This window comes from Acinonyx jubatus, chromosome E2, assembly GCF_027475565.1.
Source record: "Acinonyx jubatus isolate Ajub_Pintada_27869175 chromosome E2, VMU_Ajub_asm_v1.0, whole genome shotgun sequence".
NCBI lineage: Eukaryota > Metazoa > Chordata > Mammalia > Carnivora > Felidae > Acinonyx > Acinonyx jubatus.
Window position 1 is genome coordinate 32549703 of NC_069396.1, and position 14821 is coordinate 32564523.

Here is a 14821-nt window from a genome sequence, read left to right on the forward strand (position 1 = left end):
TGGTTGGTTTTATGTATTTTTTGTTTGTTTGTTTTGCTTTCCTAGGCAATCGTGGTGGCACCAGAAAGTTTGCCACAGACAACCCCCCACCCCAAGGCCTTTGGGAGTGGATTTGACTTTAAAAATATCCCCCATCAGCCTCTGGAGTTGGAATCTGAAAGAGACTTCAGCTCGCTGAGGCTCAGAGCAAAAGCGATCTGTCGGTCAAGGGGCTGCGGGCTGCGGAAGGACCACCACGGCTGTCTTTGAGAAGGCCCTCTGCCTCAGTGAGCTTCAGACTTGGTCTGAAAATCTCCCAGACGTGTCCCTTGATCTAGATGCAGGACACCCGAGGAAGGGAAGGGGGACGTTGCCCCGGCAGGTGCGGGCCTGGGGGGCCTGCTCCCAGGACACAGCAAGGGGGGGGGGGTCTGCTTCCCAGACACAGACTGGAGGTGTTCGCTCACAGATTGTTTCTGAAAATAAATAACCCGGCTCAATCTTGTTTTCATCAGAAAACGACCTTTACATGTGGGGAAAGAGTCGCACTCCGCACCCTTTCTACCGGAGTGGGGGCACCTTCAAAAGCAGGCACGGGAGCGGGGAGGGGGCAGGCGGCAGTTGGGAACCATGGCTATGTGGACACAGAACCCCGACTGGGAGTTTCCAATGGGCCCCTTGTGGGCTCAGCGACTCCCATCTGTGCTAGGCCAGGTAGGGTGAATACTAAGCACATATGCACATGTGGCTTTTCGCCTGGCATTGCATGTTCTTCAAAATCTCTTAGTGGATTAAATATATGATATAAAGGGCGCCTGGGTGGCTCAGTCTGTTGGGCGTCCGACTTCGGCTCAGGTCATGATCTTGCGGTGTGTGGGTTCGAGCCCCGCGTCGGGCTCTGTGCTGATAAGCTCGGAGCCTGGAGCCTGCTTCGGGTTCTGTCTTTCCTCCTCTCTCTGCCCCTCCCCTGCTCGTGCTCTGTCTCTCTGTCTCTCTCTCTCAAAACTAAACATTAAAAAAAATTTTTTTTAACAGGCAAGCCATGAGGTGATGGGACTTGGTCTCAAGCTAGCAACCCCCACTTCTGTGAGGTAACTGCCATGCCCTTGACAGCCCTGAGGCTGGGCCTCTCTCTCCCTCTCTCTCTCTCTCTCTCTCCTGTTTCTGAATCACTGAAGGAAGACAAAGACCATGGAGGTTCAGGCCCGCAAGTGGTGAGTTCCGATAATTACCAAGAGTGTAATTAACATTCCTGATAATAACACTTCGTTCACTGTGATACTCGTTTTATCCCAAAATGTGGGCCAAGGAACGTTGGGTACAGTTAATACACAAAAGTGGCATTCATCATTATTGGTCAGTCATTCCTTTCTCGTTTTAAGAACTCAAACCATCTTCCAACACTCCGCCTGACGCTGAGAACAAGTCACACTCTCCTACCCAAGTGAACGTGACTTTGCCATTCACGGTCTCCATTGGCCTACGTTCCAAGACCGTCCCACGCAGGCAAAGGGTTTGAATGTTCATCACTTCCCCGAGGACCCATCAGCTCCGGTGAAAGCACACAGTTTGTGCCCTAGGATTCTTTTGACTCTGACCTCTCAACGTCCTTGCTTTGCTGTTTCCACCAATGCCGAATTGAAGTCTCAGTGGATTCTAGCCCCACTTTCCGTGCTCAGAGACACCACCAGAACTCTGCCAAAGGGATCATCTCCTTTGCTGCGGTAACAACGAACTCAGAGTTGTCTGAGCACCAGGTTGTTTGGGTCATGTTTTGGGAGCCCAATCTCCTTTTTACAATAGAGCGTCGGCCTTGAGGGGCAGAGCTGTTTGAACTGGTTTGAATGTGATCTCTAGTGAAAATGTTATTTTGTTTTAGTTGTGTTCATTTTTTGATTCATTTAAAAAGTTGTGTCAGAATCATACATCAATATTCCTTAATACATAGACGCAAGGCATAAGGCTTATAATGAACCGCAGACCCCTTGGTCCATCCCCGCCCCCCGCCGCAGCCCCCAAATTCAAGATCTCTGAAGCAACCTCTGTCAATTCTTATGGGAATTTCTTCTGGGTTTTTTTTCTCTCTGTACTTTTATTTTTATTTTTTTACGTTTATTCATTTTTGAGAGAGAAAGAGAGAGAGCAGGGGAGGGGTAGAGAGAGAGGGAGACACAGGATCCGAAGCAGGGTCCAGGCTCTGAGCTGTCAGCACAGAGCCTGACATGGGGCTTGAACCCACGAACCATGAGATCATGACCTGAGCCGAAGTTGGACGCTGAACTGACTGAGCCACCCAGCTGCCCCTCTCTCTGTACTTTTAAATGACACATGTGTGCTACTGGCTCCTGGTTTCTCTCACATATCAGGTAGTTATTAATTTCCAAATATGAGCAATGAGCAGTCTCTTAGACCACTTCTTACTCACATGTATTTCCTTTTCCTTCCAACTTCCCGCCATGGGTCTGTTGTATTTTTTTTTTTTTTAATTGAATCCAGATTTAGTGTTTTCATTATGATGAATGAGTAAATATTATTCACAGCTTAGTCGGGTAGTGTTTTAGGATGTCATTCTCCCCTGGCCTTTGCTTCCTTTGGCTTGGCTTTCTTTGAATGTCTGGGTGACTCTTCCCACACCCTCCAGTAGCTCTGTACAAAGGCCCTCAATCCAATTTTACACCCGGCCACACCTGTCAGTTAATCTGTCAGTCCCATTTTTTCCTGGAGACATCCCTCCTGGAGCCATCCCTCCTCCTGCCCCACCTGATCCCGTTGCTACCCAGGCCTACAGCACAGCTGTCACCTGGGACTTCCCTTGCTGTTGTCCTGTGCAAGAGCCCCTGTGCCCTGGGTCTCATGTCTTCATCTTTCTTGATTTACTCCCTTGTTTTGGTGGAGCACACCCTCTGATATATTCCTGAGAAAAGGTGCATATTTTTGACACCATATGTACCTTTAAAAAAAACATTTATTATCTGCCCCAACTTTGGGTTGATAGTTTGGCTGTGTATAAAATTTAAGCGTTTGAAGTTATTTTCCTTCGGAATTGTAAAGGTACTATTCCACTGGTTTCTAATGTTGCTGCCAAAGTCTGTTGCTTGTAAGAAAGCCTGTTGTTCATGAAAAACAAAGAATTCTTAATTCTTTATATATGTGACCCGGTTATGGTGTTGTTTTGTTTCATTTTTTTCTCTCCGGAATGTTTTAGGCTCTTCTATTTCTGGTGCTCTGAAATGTCATGATGATTTCCCTTGGTGAGGTTGTCTGTCCATTCCTTCTGTTGGGTTTGCTGTGGGGCCATTCAATCAGAAAATCAAAGTCTTTAGTTTCTGGGAGATTTTCTTGTATTATTTCTTTGATACTTTCCTCCCTTCTGTGTCCTCTGGGATTTTTGTTTGTTTTTTTGTTTTTTTGTTTTCGTTTTGTTTTGTTTTGCTTTTTTGCCTCTATTATTTGCCTCTAAAAATTATTTGCCTCTAAAAATGTCTATTATTTATTTTTTTTAATGTTTATTTATTTTTGAGAGACGGAGAGACAGAGCACAAGTCGGGAGGGGCAGAGGGAGAAGGAGACACGCATCCGAAGCAGGCTCCAGGCTCTGAGCTGTCAGCACAGAGGCCCACACGGGGCTCGAACCCACGAACTGTGAGATCATGACCTGAGCCGAAGTCGGACACTTAACCGAGTGAGCCACCCGGGCGTCCCTGGAATGTCTATTATTTAAGTGGCAGACCTGAAACGATCCACTTGTTTTCTTATCCTTATTTTCTCTCCCCCATCTTTTTTTTTTTTTTTTTTTAACCTTTTCCCTCTTCCCTGAGTGTTCCTTCTTACAATTCTGTGTTTCTATGTCGTGGACATAATATCTTTTCTTACCTGAGGACAGCAGAAGCCGCAGTGCCCACAGTGTCCCCACGAGTCTTACCATTTTAGCTCACGCAGGCCCAATACCTAACGATGGTGTACCATACAGGTAGTAAAACACTAAGGATTTGTTTATGTTGTTAGTTGCATTTTTCAACTTTTAGAATACGTGCCTTTTAATGAATGCAAGGACTGATTTTATCATCAGCCTTCCCAAATAATAAGCTTTCCATCTTCCCCTGGGATGGGGAGGAGTGGTCCCTGGCAGGACGTTGGTGGGAGAGGGAATCTAGGGCTCTGAGAGACCATTTCATTTACAGGCTCTCTATTCATTTTACTGGCTTTAGCCCTTCTGCCTTTCCAAGAGACTTTCCAAGGCACTACCGGTCAGAACAGCTTATCTCTTTGCGTCCTTTATCACAGGCCTAATTAACCTATTTTCTCACTAGTCTCTAAAATTTGGTTGACATCTGTCATTTGCTGTCTACTCTTCTATTCCGTTTCTGGTCCTGTGGATATATGCCTTTTTTTGTTTTCTTATCACTTAACTACCATTTTATCAGGGTTTTAGCGACGAGCAGAGTAAAACGTTCGTGTTCAATCCACCATGAACTCCATTGTGCTTATTTTTATAGTCACAGTCTATTTATGGCGTGCAGTATTGGTTTTCCAGTTTGGGCAGTGATAAAAAGTTTTCCTTCAAAAATAAATATGCTTTTCTTTTCCTACAAAAGTGAGGCGAGTTAGAGAAAAATAAATAAATAAGATGTGGGGCATGGCCCAAATCGCGATGGTAATTTGAAAATGACAGAAATTTGAGATTTACGGGAACTCGTGGGTCTGTTGCAGCAGATAAGACAGACTTATCTGCGGGGCTCTCTTCTTGGCCACCCCAGGAGGGAACACTGACCTGATGCCGAGGTGCTTATTGGATTCATAGTCTGATGACACCACTGCCCCATAAGTCAAGGTCAAGGAGAGCACGGGAATGTGTGTTCCCTGGAATTTTCCGAGACCAACTTCAGAATGGGTCCGTGGGGAAGTGAGTCGGAGTTGGGAACACAACCAAAGTGAGAGAAGGTGGTTTCTGGCCACTCCCCATGGATCCCTCCCTGGTCATTTAGCCCAAGGTTCGGCATGGCTCCTGTCCCACTGGGATGCATGCACTGGGAAAAGGAGGGCTGTGTCTAGGGCCCTGCTAGCAATTGTCCCCAGTCACATTCACAGGGTAGACTCTAGAGACTGGTGTAGGGGCTACTTCCGGGTAGACCTGATATTTCTACATGCACCACGCGCCGGCTCCAGACAGCTGACCGGTGGCGATGGAAGATGACCCCCATGTTTTCTCACGGAATATCCAACTCCCAAGCTGCCCTTCATGCGTCATGCCCCGCCCCCACCAATCGCAGCACATTGGACTGTATCCACTCTCTTACCCAGCAGAGAGAGCCCTAGCTGCGGGCAGTGGGGCTGCTCTCCTCTCCTGATTCTCGCCCTTCCATCCTCCAGGGGGGTGAAAAAGGAGGGCTGTACCCCGACTCTGTGCGGAGTAGATGGCCGGGGATGTGAGCGTGCTGTTTGGGCACGTGGTGTGGCGATTAAGGGGCATTGATTCGTCTTTGCGTCTAGTGAAAGGAAATCGTTCCTGCAGCCGCTGAGGTTCTGGCGGCTGATTGCCTGGGGGTTATTTGTTTATTTAAGTGAACAAAGTAATGGGCAGTGGAGATGTCTGAAAATTGCCTGGGTTTGTTCCCTTTTTGCTTACCTGTCCCTCCCGGGTACCATTACTCTCAAGCACCTATTGCGAGGGTGATTTCGCTAATCTATCTGTGTTGGGTTAAATCAATCCGCTCACAGGCTGGGTAATGGGAGTGGCAGCAGAAGGGGGCCGATTTCATCTTTAGGCACAAGTTGAAGGGCCACGAAGGAGGCCCAGTCCTCCCCGGGACCTGGGTTCTACCTCGAAGGCTTGCAGTTGTCAAGGTAGGGAAGGTTCCAGCTGGAAAGGAGCGTAGTGCCTCAGTGAGGAAAGAGGAAGCTAAATGGACAGGGTTTGGGGCGTCTTTATTCCAAGGTAACAGCTTCATCGTCACCCGTTCTCTATTTTGAGTTTCAGGAAAAGATTTGTTAGATAAAAGCTGCTGCTACGCATACCGGCCTGACCCCACTGGCTCATCGCACAGACAGGGCCACCATGCCTCTGAGCGATGAATATTGTCATCCCTTCAGCCTGGGTTTTGGTTTAGGCGGATACAGGCTGTGGGCAGTTGTGCTTTCCAAACGTGGCCGTGGTCATATTTCAGGCTTCCGTATGCTTTTTCCAAATTTTTCTGGTCACCGTCAGTATGTGGGGTCTATTTCCCCTCCCCTCGATCCTGGGCCTTTGACTGCCTCAGGGAACGGACCGTGGTGGAGGCCCTGCCTCAGAACAGCCGAGGCTAGGACAGAAAAGGTGGGAAGCCTTCCTTCCGGCTTGCTTGCTCCTTTTCTCCACCTCTTTAGACACGTGCCTTTAAAGGCCTGTGCGGTCACGTGAGAAGTCTGTCTACCCTTAAGCCTCCACGCTGGAGAGATCTCAAGGAGAGAACACCTCGAGAGATGGTCTAGTGACCCCAGCTTTTCCAGGTCCCCAGCTGGTCAAGCTCACGCACAGGACACATGAGTGAAGAAGCCTTCCAGATGACTCCGGCTCAGTCACGGCTTGACTGTGACTAACGCCACCCTCACCTCCCATGCCAAAACTGCCCAGTTGAGCCCAGGAACCCCCCAGGACTGGGAGAGATAATGATAAATCATTGCCATTGCTTTAAGCACAATTTTGTGGCCGATTGCTACGCAGCTATCGATAGCCAGAACATGTTACACCCATTGCAAAAGAGGATGATCAGACATCTTCACCCCTTGAAAGAAAGCTCTAGTATTTTCCCTCTTCCCCATTTTCTCCTCTCACGTCTGTCTGCCCTATAGAGGACAGTTGAGTCTGCAGCCTTGGAGTTTCTGAATAAATTCCTTCTATGCCTTCACTTGCTCCAAAGGAGAAGATTCTAGCTGGGCTTCACATTGGTCTTTTCTTGAGGTGTCAGCATATTTCAACAGGGAGTGTGCATGTGGGTTAGAGACCCGCTTACTTTTCAGGCTGTACGCTTTCTTGAAAGACCTACTTCATCTGTTTGAATGACCCTTGCTAGTCGCTGTGCTGTCTACCCCAGACATGGTGAGGCAGGCGGAGTTCAAGCCCTACCTTCAAGGGGCTTTTAATCTCCCGGGGGACACGGAGATCACAATGACTAACTTCAGGAGGTGATGCATACCAGATAGAAAACGGAAGTAGGACTCAGATGTGGAATTAAGTTTTGGGGGATTAAGGGGAAAATATCTAGAGGAGTTAAAAGTGACAGGTGAGATTAGTAGGGAAGAGAAGAGGACTACCATAACAGGGAGGAATGTATTTACGACATCAAAATTAAGCATTTTGGTTTGCTGAAAGTCACTGAAGACAGTCAGGAGGGGGTGATAGACTAGGAAAATGATGACGGGGTAAACCACGATGGGTGACGTGCCTACGGAGAGGTTCTCAGCCTTCTAACAATCAGCAAAATAAAAAGCAAAACACACGGGCAACGTTTCCTAACCATCGAGATTGGTTAAAGAAAATTGAATAGACGTTTTTTTCCAAAGAAGACATCCAGATGGCCAACAGACACATGAAGAGATTCCCAACATGACTCATCATCAGGGACATACAAATCAACACCACGGTGAGATACCACCTCACGCCTGCCAGTGGAATGGCTAAAACCGAAAACACAAAAAGATGACAAGTGTTGGCGAGGACGTGGAGAAAGACAAACGCTTGCCCACTGCTGCTGGGAAGGCACCCTGGTGCAACCACTGTGGAAAACAGTTGGAAGGCTTCTCAAAAAATTAGGAATAGAATCACCATGATCCAATAATTCCACTGCACCGAACAATGTATAGAAATGTTGAACGATTATATTGTACGCCTGAAACTAACATAACACCGCATGTTAATTATCCCTCAATTAACCAAAAGAAAAACAATGTCTAACATCGGGAATGATGTGGGCACACAGGACGCCTCCGGGACTGCCAGGGCCATGTAAACTGACATGGCTACTTTGGAGAGGAAGCTGGGAGCACTTCTGAAACGGAGCATGCAGGTATAGACAGACCTCAGGCTGGTGTCGTCTCAGCCCTGGCCTCACTCCCAGAGAAACTGTCAAGGGGAGGGGCGTAAGGATGACCTTTGCTGTGCAGTTTCTGAGGCAGGGAGGTCGAAGTGACCTGGCTGCCCATCCCTAGAGCAATCCCGTCGATCCAACGTGGATGCGTGTGGAACACGAGGCAGCATTCAGAAGCGGGCTAGGTCGCTCTGAAAGACACGGAGTTTGGTGGAAAACGTAGGTAACACAAAGAATTCCCTAGCGCCACACCATTTATACCCTCGTGAAAGACTACGTATCTAACAGGTGAGTAGGGATGCCTCAGGGGAGGTGAGGGACAGGTAGGGGGCTCAGAGACTTGAACAAACACAAGACCCCTGATACAGTCAGCCACTTCCCGAAGAGTAAACTATCTCAATTCTTTGTACTTGAATTTAGAAAGAACAACAGGAAGGAAGCAATAAAAAAACGACACCTCGCGGAAGTCGGGGGTCAATGGATGGGTTTTGAATGGGCGGAGGCTGCCACCCCGGGGCGGGTAGCTTCAGGGCCACTGTCATTTTAGAGACCTATGGGGTGATCTGCGTCCCTCAAAGGAAGGTGAAGCCATTCTCTGCGCGCTCACGTGGAGGCTTCGGGAGGCTTGCGGTCCCTTTGGGGAAGATTTCCGTGGTTAAAATGGCCTGGTGCCTCTAGGGGGAAGCAAGCGTTATCTGAAAAAGTCACTTCTGTGAAACTGGCTCTTCCTCTGACAGGGGCGGATAAATGAAGCCTTCCTGTAATTGTATGTAAATTGGGCTTCTAAAGTGCTTGAAAAGTTTGGTGTCTGGAGCTGGCTAAATGTCACCCCCTGCAAGTTTCTTCACCCTCTTAATTTGCCTAGTAAATCCCTTTTTTTCAGAGTGTGAATTACAGTAAAAGAGGTTTATCTCCCCGGCAATCTGTCAACCAGGCCTGGGGGGGGGGGGCAGCGGTGCGGGACCAGCGAAATGATAATGGATGTCGCTGCTGGTGACCCCCTCCTCCTTGCCGCAGGCTTCTGAGTCATCTAAGAAAGTTGAAATGAATTTCTGCGGAGTCTTAGCATTAAGTAGACAGGACAGAAACCAAGCCTTTGAACGTTGGCCTTGCGTGGGTGGTGGTGCGTGTTCAGTCGGGGACTCGGTTTGCCCGAATGCCCGTCCCCGCTGCCACGGGCTCAGGAGCGGTTCTGACGCATGGAACCTGCCATTGCGACGTTCCAGCTCATGGAGCTTTCCTGAGTGCTGTCTTGTGATAATCGGTGACTAAGAATGAAAATCACGGAGGAACGCTCTTGCTTTCTGGCACAGCTCGGTCACCTCGTGGTGGACGAAAGACGGCCACCGAGTCTTGTCACTCTTTGAGCAATGGAAACTGCTTCTCTGCCCCGTGAAGGAGGCCTGCCTCGGGCTGCTTCACCCCGGGACCGTGACAGAAGTGACGAGGAGCGGTCCAGGCCTGGATGTAAGAGTGCCGGTGACTTCCGCCGTGGCTCTCTGGTAGCCCTCGCTCTTGGGATCCAACCACCACCTGAGGGAGCCCAAGCTGGCATCACCGCCACGTGGGGAGAGAGAAGGCCCAGGCCACCTACCATCTTTGCTCAGGACCCAGGCACGGGAGAGAAGCTCTCTAAAGTGACGCGCGCCCAGTCACCACTTGGCCGAATCCGTGTGAGGGATCCCAGGCCAGGACGACGCCACCAACTCAACCCCATTTAGCTAGCTTTTGCGGTTATTTTTTTATTTAAAAACTTTCATGGTGTTGGGGCATCTGGGTGGCTCGGTCGGTGAAGCATCCAACTCTTTGGCTTGCGTCCTGATCTCACGGTTCATGAGTTCGAGCCCCGCGCCGGGCTCCGTGCACGCAGACAGTGCGGAGCCTGCTTGGGCTTCTCTCTTTCTCCCTCTGTCTTTCTCTGCCCCTCCCCTGCTTGCACTTGTGCTCTCTCAGTCTCTAAATAAATATACAGACTTGAAAAAAATGTTTTTGTTGTGTTAAAATACACACGACATAAAATTTATCGTTTTGACCATTTTTGGAGACACGCAGTTCGGTGGCATTAAGGGCATTCACGTTTTTGTACAACTGTCACCAGCAATCATCTCCAGAACTTTTTCATCTTCCCAGACTGAAACTCTGTCCCCATTAAATAATAGATTCCCATTCCCTCTCCCTCCCGCCCCTGGTAACCGCAATTCTATTTTCCCTCTGTGGATCTCACTACTCTGGGTACCTCATGTAAGTGGAATAATCCTTGTGGGTTTTGCTTTTATGTTTTATAAAACCTCTTACCCACTGTGATGGTTAATTTCATGTGTCACCTTGATTGGCCCAGACAGCTGGTCAAACATTATTCCGGGTGTTTCTGTGAAGATGTTTTTGGATGAGATTAACATTTAAATTGGTAAGCTGAGTAAAGCAGACTCCCCTTCACAATGCGGGTGGGCCTCATCCAATCAGTGGAAGGTCTGAATAGAACGAAACGCTGACCCTCCTCCCAGGAAGAGAGAGTTCTCCTGCCCGATGACCTTGAAATTGGAATATCAGTCCTTCCTGCTTGATGGTTTTCAAACTGGGACATCAGCTTTTCCTGGTTCTGGAACAGCTTCCAGCCTTTGGACTCAAACTGAGATAGGGGTTCTGCAAAGTTTGGACTCACCGAGCCTCCATAATTTGTGAACCAGTTCCTTGTAATTGTGTGTGTGTGTGTGTGTGTGTGTGCGTGCGTGCGTCCAATAACTTCTATTTCTCCTGAGAACCATGATTAATACATTCACAATGGCCCGAATTGAGATTTTTGCTGCAACAGAGACTATTTGGAAACCAAGTTGGGTGTAATGTCTCTAATTCACGTGTGATATATTTAGCCATAGATGTCCCCTGGGGGCTTCCTTGGTGGGAAAAAAGCTGTGTTTTCTAGGAGGCGCCTAAGGGAAGACTATGGATGTTGTCCCATTTCCAACTGAAATGGCTGTCTCCCAGGTATGACTTCAAATCCTCCTTATTCAGGCCTGTTGTCAGTTCAACAGGAACAGACACCCAGAGAAAGGGAAAGCGAGGGTCAGGGGCCCAAGAGGTTCAGATTTAGAATTACTACATTTTTTTTAAGTTTATTTATTTATTTTGAGAGAGAGAGAGAGAGAGAGAGTGGGAGGGAAGGAGCGAGTGGGGGAGGGGCAAAGAGAGAGGGAGACAGAGAACCCCAAGCAGGCTGTGCACTGTGAGTGCAGAGCCAGATGCTGGGCTCAAACTCAGGAACCGTGAGATCGTGACCTGAGCCGAAGTCAGATGCTTACCCGGACACCCCTAGAATTACTACACTTGTCTGACTGCGGTCAACAGGCTTGTGTCAAGCCTTGCTGCCCTTTGTAGTTCATTAAAGAAACCTTGAGGGGCACCTGGGTGGCTCGGTCGGTTGAGCATCCGACTTCGGTTCAGGTCAAGATCTCACAGCTCATGAGTTCGAGCCCTGCATCGGGGTCTGTACTGACAGCTCAGAGCCTGGAGCTTGCTTTGGAGTCTGTCTCCCTCTCTCTGCCTCTCCCCCGCCCATGCTCTGTCTGTCTCTCTCTCAAAAATAAAGAAACACTAAAAAAATCTTTTTAATAAAAGAAAAGAAAAGAAAGAAAGAAGCCGTGAGTCCGGTACAGATTCTATGGGGGTTCTACCCATCATTCTTACCCTTCAAGAAAGTGGAAGACGCTGCTTCCTGAAATACACTGAAATATTTTATCTTCATATCTGCCTACACATACGCTGTATTCTCCCTGCCTGAATTCCTCTTTGGTGAAGTCCTGCTTTGCCACATGAGAAATGAAGTCAACAAACATAATCGGCTCCGTGCCATTCTAACTGTGCCTGCTCTTGTGTTTTTCTTAAATGGTCTCAGGTGTTCTCATCTCTGTATTGGTCAGACCAGAAAGGCAGAGTCTAGTCTAAATATTACAAACAGTAAGAATTTAGTGTAGGGGTTTGGTTTGCACGGGTGATGGAAGAGGTGAGAAGCCCAAAGGGCCAGAGGAACAATCTGAGATTAGAAATTGCAGGAATCCGGGGCGCCTGGGTGGCTCAGTTGGTTGACCGTCCGACTTCAGTCAGGTCATGATCTCGCGGTTTGTGAGTTCGAGCCCCGCGTCAGGCCGTGTGCTGACAGCTCAGAGCCCGGAGCCTGCTTCGGATTCTGTGTCTCCCTCTCTCTCTGTTCCTCCCCCATTCACACTCTGTCTCTCTCTCAAAAAGAAATAAATGTAAAAAAAAAAAAAAAGAAATTGCAGGAATCCACCGCCACCTCTAGGAGTGGGGGAGGGTTGTCAAAGGGAGGAGATGGACTGCTGGAATCCAAGGTAGAAGCTGTTGGGTAGATCCTGGAACCACCCGGGGCACCTCCATTGGCCGAATGCAGCCAGAAACCAAGAGACGGGGGAGTCTGGGGTGCGTCCTGCGGGGGGGGGGCAGTCTTCCAGCCATTGGGAGCAGAGCGGAGCACAGGAGGGGTGAGGGAGGGCCCTGAGAGCATGCAGCCTCCTAAATTAAGACTGAGCCCCAAACAGGTACCCTAGTCACACAGGACCAAACACCAAACAACAAGAACAGAACCTTTTTTTTTTTTTTAACATCAGCATTTCATCGAAGATTCACAGAAGGACCAGACTTGACGAGTCACCTCTGGCTTCCTCATCTGCTGGCTGTGTGACATGGGGTGAATTTTTCCATCTCTCTGAATCCCAGTTGTAAATGAGGATAATTACGGTACATTTCTCCAAACACTTCAGGAGATCTTGCAGGGGAAAAGACCAGACTTGAAGTGTGGCTTCTCACGTTTACGCAGAATGTGCAGGCGGGAATAAAGGGCCCCAGGGTGAGCTGGGGGGCTTCCTTACCCCCGTGGACACGTGCCTTCCACTGGCTCTCTAGTGCGAATAAACGCACGCATTTGCACCTACTACTTACTCCGTTATACAGGCACTTACCCATCAATAACAGTGATTTGAGACATAAAGACGATACATAAATATGATATCCTCTTACTTCCACCCCCCTTACCAGCTTCCAGAAAATGCTCTGGAATTCAGAAAAGAAGGTCCTTACACTCGCAAGAAAACCAACTTCAAAAGGCTATTACATTTGAAAAGACATTCAAGTATACATTTTGAAAATAAAGGGAGTCACGGTAAAGGAGGTCAGATACACATTTGAAAAGAAATTCAAATGTCCCTTTAGAAAAAAAAGGAGGCCCTGGCTTCCTTCAGAAGCACAAAGGAAGCGAAACCTGGAAGTTTTGTAAGAGGTCCTAGGGGTTGTTCTAAGAGGTGCAAGTGGAAGCATACTTTTTGTTTTTTTAAATGTTTCAATTTTCTAATGTGTGACAGGAAGTTTTGTTCATTTTGAAGGGGCTGATTTTAATATCAGAGGGTTAAATGGGATCGTGTAAAAAGCACAGGGTCTGGGAGGGGGAAAAGTGCTTAAAAATGCTAAAGCAGCATCATTATTGTGTGTGTGTGCGCGCGCGCGCGCGCGCTCTCATGCGCGTGTGGTTTTAAGGAGTGTGAATCGGTGGCTTTTCTCCTCTGCGGCCGTTCTTTTCGGGATGTCTAAGGTGATAGGAAAATTGGGGCACCACGGGTAGGAGGGAGCAAATGCGTGGCTACAAAATTTTTGGCAGCCCGGGAGCGAGACATATTTTCTGTGGCAATCAGTTGGAGGTGTGAGACAAGCGCGTTTGGTTTGTTTTTAAACTTCAGCAGTTAACATGCCAACGTTTGCTATTAATTCTCACACACCAGAGCTAGTCAAGTCTGTGCACACGCAGGTGCCACTCACTTGCATGCTGTGGGCTTCGTGGAACCATGCCTGGTTCACCCAAGGTCGGACGTCACTCATGGAAAATCATTCGTGTTTCTGTGGATGTTGGTTGCCGTGAATGTTGCAGGCACCAGGCTGGGAGCCCTGAGTGTCAATGTTACAAAAATAACTTTGGGGCTTGTCTCCAGTGCCTTTTTCTCACTTTCAAGATAACTCGCAGCTCAGCTCAGAGGGCATTAGACTCATTTTCTTGGCGAAGGTCTGGCAAGATTTTCCAGGGAGCTGGCTTACTCTCTTTGCCAAGGGAAGGTGAGGTAGGAAGGGACCAGAGATACTTAGGCCCTCTTGTGATCGACAGATAAATCCTCCCTTGTGAGTTTTCTCCCCTTGGGGTAGCTGGGTAACCCAAACCCATCCTCCAAACTCGAGTCTGGCTAACCAGTGTCCAAAGGCTCAAGTCAACGCCAGCTCCAGCTCCTGGGTGCAGATGAGGACTAGAACATTCCAGGCTTGGCCCTCACAGATGTCTTTGATGGCCATCAATTCTTGCCAGGTCCGGCTCTGGGAACCCTACACAGACAGCTGCCATTGAAAATCACCTGTTATTTTCATTTATTCATGTATTGCTTTTTAAAGCAGCAAAACCTTGGGGTGCCCGGGGGGCTCAGTGGGTTAAGCGTCTGACTTCGGCTCAGGTCATGAACTCACAGCTCATGAGCTCAAGCCCCACATCAGGCTTTGGACTGACAGCTCAGAGCCTGGAGTTTGCTTCTGATTCTGGGTTTTTCTCTCTCTCTGCTCCTCCCCTGCTTGTGCTCTCTCTCTCTCTCTCTCTCAAAAATAATAAATAAACATTAAAAAAAATTAAAGCGGAAAAGCTTTTCTCTGAGCATCTCATCACTCTTTGGTGCCTGTTACCCAGCATGGCTTAAAGGCTCAAGGAGGGAAAATGAAAAACCTTGTCAAGAGAAGAA